Raw genomic sequence first — 6,126 nt, 5'->3', positions numbered from 1 at the left:
AAACCCTTACCACTCAAATTGGTGCATAAAAGGATACGTCCAAAGGAAAACAGCTCTTCGACAGTTTCATAATCAATACAGACCTGGTAAAGTGTTTGGTTTTGACCTGTTCGATACAGAGGGTGGAGAAATACATATTACATGTTTCAACAATGTCGCAGATTACTTTTTTGACAAAATCCAAAATGAAAATGTCTACATTGTCTCTAAAGGGAATGCAAAAATGGCTAATAAGCAATAAAACCACTTGAACAATGACTGGGAAATTTTGTTGAATGCAACATCTACCATAGAACATGTTGTGAACAAAAAAAACATAATCCAACAGTGCGATTCAATATAAAATCAATTAATGATATCAGAACAACAAACATCAACTCCATTGTTGATATTCTTGGTGTTGTGACAGACATTTCCAGTGTATGCACTATACGTAGAAAAGACGGCTCTGAAGTCAATAAACAAATAGTACAGCTTCGAGACATGTCAGGGTATGACATAGATGCAATCTTTTGGGGAGATAATTTTAATGACGTGTCACAGGAAATCTCCTCCCTATGTGCTACAGGAAATAACCCCATCATTGCAATCAAATTTGCGCGTGTTGGAGAATTTAATGGAAAAAATATCGGCACTACATCGAGATCCATTATTCTTGTAGATCCTGACATTGAAGAGGCCCATGTGCTAAAGTCGTGGTTTAAAAAAGAAGGTTCGACTGCAGCTTCTACATCTTTGACAACAAGATCTCCTTTTGGCCACCAACAAAAAAGAATAACAATTGCTGACATTTACAGTATGGATTCCTTAGAGAAACCAACATTTTTCCAATTAAAGGGCACAATAACAAAAATTGCGATGGATAGTTTTTACTACATTTCTTGCCCGTCGATCGTTGGTGGGAAAAAATGCATGAAAAAACTTATTCCACAAAATACAGGGATGTGGTTCTGTCCAAAATGCAACTCTAAAGTAAGCGATTGTGATTACAGATACTTATGGAAAATTGACATACAAGATCACACTGGTGAATTTGCTTCAGCTGTTGCTTTCGAAGATGCGGGATCTACAATTCTTGGAAATAATGCCAAAGACTTCTATTTATTATCTTCAGATCCAGACCTGATCAAGGAAATTGTCTCTAGAGCTCTATGGACAGATCATATCTTCACACTATCAGTGAAGACAGAAACTTTTAAAGAAGTACCACGATTGAAATGCGTTATCATAAAAGAAGAAAAGCTGCATTTCACGACAGAATGCAACAACATCCTTCGAGAAATCCAGCACATCTCGACATTGTAGATAAATATTTCGAAATGTATTCCTTGCTTTTTGGCAATTCCTATTGTCCAATTTTATAAATACAACTTTACAAGATATACTGTTGCATGCCTTCTTATGAAATTTTCTTATATACCATTGAAATGAGTATTTGTTCTCCATTGTACCTAGCATTGTGTGAGTAGACAAATTCACATTTTTTTCCTTTTATCAGCTTTACATATGAAACTACCTACATGTATACAGAAAAAATACTAATATGTTGTTTCAAAAACATTACTCAAATAAAAAATTTCACATAAAACTATTCGGTACTTGGATTTTTTTCCCTTCTTTCACTTTCGCTTGCATTTTTTACCCTTCTTTCGCTTTCATACAGTAGCATGGTTGTTGTCTCCAAATAACATTCTTCTTTTCCCCTCTCTTGCTTATAGGTACCATAAATTTTGCGAATGTCTTCTTCTTCTAATAATGAACGTGCTCGACGATACTATGCAACAAATAAAGAACGAATAAATGCACGGCGTCGTGAGCTTTACCAAGCAAGAAAAGACATCAGAGAATGTCAAAAACACAAAAAACAGAAGGAAAACCAACCTTCCTCGTCTGAAATGGCCCACCCTGAAAACAATCCTCCCTTGCAATTATCAGACTCTTTATCTTCTCAGCAAACCTCTCAAACAAATACATCCATTACTCATTGCCCTAACCCCTCCTTCGCACATGCTTTCAACAACGTTTATACTAATCAAGCACATCGAGATTTTTGTGCAAAGATTGATAAACTTCCACCTAAATGCCCATGCTCCATTTGTCTTGAATCATATCCTAGAATACATATCCGCAATTCCAACCACATGTATTGCTGCTCCAGATGCGTCTCTGAAACAAAGGGTCATCGCTTCTCATTATCAAACAACATGGACCTTGGTCCTCAACTAGCTACCCTTACATCTCTTTCACGGATAGAAGAAATGCTCATTGCTAGGGTTAACCCTATACTTCAAGTAACACATGCACATGGTGGCCAGTATAAATACAATGGCCACACAATTTGTTTTCCTCAAGACATTACAAAAATCGCAAACATGTTGCCACAACGTGTTGAACACTTGGACATCCTAATTGTCACGCGTCATAGTAATGACCATAAGGCTTATGATTTCATTGTCAGTAGACATCGCGTTCTCACTGCATTAGAATACAAATTGGCGAATGACCCATACTATAAGAATGTTTGTATTGATACCAACGCACTGGCATCCTTACCAGCAATCCCCACCGATGTCTCCTCCTCCCTTCACCATTCCAATACTACAGAAACCACTGTCTGCCTTCCACTTGAACCACCCCATGAGCTCACCGAAGATTTCACAGACCCATCCGTAGACCAAACATCATCGTTCGTCCCCATCATACCTGATACAAATACAGAAATCCAAGAAATCCGTCGTTATTTGCATGCTTACAACCACCAATCTGATACTACAATTGAGTGGCAAAAAATTGGTTTATCGCCAGTCAATGAATACAACACAGAAGGTCTACTCTCTATGGCTTTCCCTGCCCTTTTTCTCGACAGGAGCTGCAATGCCGAATCAGCCAAGAATGAAAGCAGTGCAGCTACATGAATATGCACTTCATCTCATACGTTACTACGATAACAGATTTGGAAAGCACCCACGCTTTCGTTATTACATATATAATCTCATGATGCGGCATCGCAGTCAAGCAACAACATCGATTTTTGTGAAAAAGAACATCACAGATAACTTTCCAATATCTATTCAAGATCTGAACATCCGCTTAGAACAATTTCCAGATGAGCAGTTGGTAGAGCAAGTCATGCGATTCGGTAGCTCTTTACGTGGAACAAGGTCATTTTGGCACAAGGCTAAAAATGAACTAATGGACATGATATCTCAACTCGGTTGCCTGACGTTCTTCTTCACATTGAGTGCAGCTGATACAAAATGGCCTGATCTTCATGCAATCATGCCTGGATGTCTTCCTTCTGATATTGCAAAACAACAAAAGTGGAGAAATGATAACATTATCTCTAACCCACATTTAACATCACTATATATGCACCATAGATTCATAGCATTTCGTGAGATTATCTTAGAGAAACACTTGAATACAAAAGATTACTGGTACAAGTATGCATTCTACCGCAATTTTTTTTTCTCCAAGAACTCTAAACAACATTCCTCACCTATTGCAAAATTATCTTACAAAAACGCATACTTGATAGGTATGAATGGCAACATAGGGGATCTGTGCACATCCATGGTTTCCTTTGGATAGAAAATGCACCTGATATGGAAAACCTCAACTGGGAAGACACAGAAGCAGTTGATATTACAAGGCAGTTCTTCGACAAATATATTTCCGCTTGGAACCCTCGTGCTCCTTCGACTTCAAACCAACCAAATGCTTGGACAAATCCCAAAGACCCTTGTCTATTGTCCACACCGCAAATCTTCAGAACCAATCCTTTCAGTGACTATGAACAGCTCGTCAATTGTGTTGAACGTCACACAAAATGCTCAGAAAGCACGTGCCTAAGAAAAAATGGATCCGCACTCCAATGTCTTTATAAAGCACCGTGGGAATTACATCCAAAATCGGCCTTATTCATTGATTCCAATGGCCAAAAAACATACACACCTGCTCGCAACGACGATCGACTCAATAGCCATAACCCTACCATCCTATCTATTTGGCGTGCAAATGTTGACTGCCAACCAGTATTCTCCATACACGCTGTACAAAAATATATCGCCAAATATGCATCCAAAGCAAAAAAAAAAAAAAATCTGAAAGCTTCCACCACATGCTACGTAGAATTGTCCTGGATTCACCCACTGCTGACCCAACAACATCCGCATTTCGAAAATTTCTTGCAGAAACCCTTGTTGATCGTGACATTGGAGCACAGGAAACCTGCCATATGCTGCAAAAATTGCCATTAACATTATGTAGTCGACCATTCATTTCTTTAAATGTAAACCAAAAAATTCTTATGCACCTTCCACAAACGAACACCACCTCCACTACATCCCCACACATCATAGATACATATATCCAGTGCCCTTCTACCCTAGAGGCCACATCCCTAATAGAATTGGCAAGATCTTGGTCATACAATCCTCGTCGCAAAACAAACAAATGGAAACAAAGGCCTACAAAAGCAATTGTTCGGGTCATACCACATTACTCCTCCATACCATCCACAACAGAACCTTGCTACGTTGACTTTTGCAGGGTTGAACTTATGCTATACAAACCTTTTCGCCATATCGTACAAGATATAGGAGATTCTGCTGCAGAATTCATCGCAAATTGGCAAACATTTCGTCCATTCTACAATCCTTGGCATCAACACCGCACACTATCTGATATTGAATCTGTCACAAATGATACCTCAACTATAGATGAAACCAATCCAACAGACACCATGGAAATAAATGAATGGGAATTACTTTCCCAATTACACCCTACAAATGAGCTTCTCATAAATGACCTTGACATGCTTGGTCTTCGTGGCTTTGATGACACCCATAACTGGAATCATACCACTATCCCATTGGATCTACAAAATAATGCAATACAATTCATTGAGAATAGCCGCTCCATCCACCGCATTCTTCAAACACATCAACATATCCTGGCGACCCTTACTACATTATCTCCAATGCAAAGAAAAGCTCTAAATATTATTTCTAGTCATTTTGCTAGGAAGGATTATTTACCCGCTCTCAGAATGATAATTCAAGGCACTGCTGGTACGGGAAAATCCCTCCTTATTAATTGCATCAAAGATATGCTCATAGGCCTAGCAAGCCCAGAACCTTCACTGATCATGCTCCTCGCCCCTACAGGGGTTGCTGCCTTCAACATACAAGCATCGACAATCCATTCTGCTTTGCACCTTCCTCTAAAGGATCTTATGCCCTTAGAAGGTAATGCTCTTGCAGAATTCCAAGAAGAACTCAGGCATATAAGATACATACTAATCGATGAAATGAGCTTCATTGGGCCAAAGCTTCTCAGCCATATTGATGAACGTCTTCGGGAAGCATTTCCCCACCAAATAAACACTCCTTTTGGTGGCTGTTCCACAATATTGGTTGGTGATCTCGGTCAGCTACCACCCGTCAAAGACATACCTCTATATGCAGGGACGAGCCACGGAAGCGCACTGTGGAACACCTTCACCATAGTCATCACATTAGACACAATATTTCATCAACAAGGCGACGACATCGCACAGGTTACTTTCAGGAACATTCTCCAGAACATTAGAGATGCAAATCCAACAATCGACGACTACAACGTACTCATGTCGTGCATAGATTCCTTTTTATCAGAAGAAGAAATATGTTCATTCCAGGATTCCATGCATCTATTTCCAACAAATGCTCAAACAATGGTCCATAATAAGCAAATGATGAAATCTCTAAACACTCCTATCGCAAGATCCATTGCTGAAGATGACAACACATATTCCAGTATTTCCTCTGAAGACGAGCAACTTGAGCGAATTGTATTACTATGCAATGGCGAAAAAGTTATGTTGACTTCCAACCTTTGGGTTTCAGCCGGACTTGTTAATGGTTCCCTCGGAGAAATTGTAACCATCTTTTACAAAGAATCAACTGCACCACCACAAATTCCAACATTTGTTGTCGTAGATTTTCCCAAATACATTGGGCCTCCTTGGGATGAAAGAAACCCCACTCACTTGCCTATTCCAACAGTAAAAAGAAATGGACGTGCACAAATTCCACTGAAGATGGCTTGGGCTTTAACCATACATAAATCTCAAGGTATGACACT

The sequence above is a fragment of the Pinus tabuliformis genome, chromosome 7 (assembly GCF_031772625.1).
Source record: "Pinus tabuliformis cultivar Carrire ecotype Pingquan chromosome 7, CPIR1, whole genome shotgun sequence".
Classification (NCBI taxonomy): Eukaryota; Viridiplantae; Streptophyta; class Pinopsida; order Pinales; family Pinaceae; genus Pinus; species Pinus tabuliformis.
The sequence above is the reverse complement of the archived record's forward strand: the minus strand, read 5'-3'. Positions refer to the sequence as shown.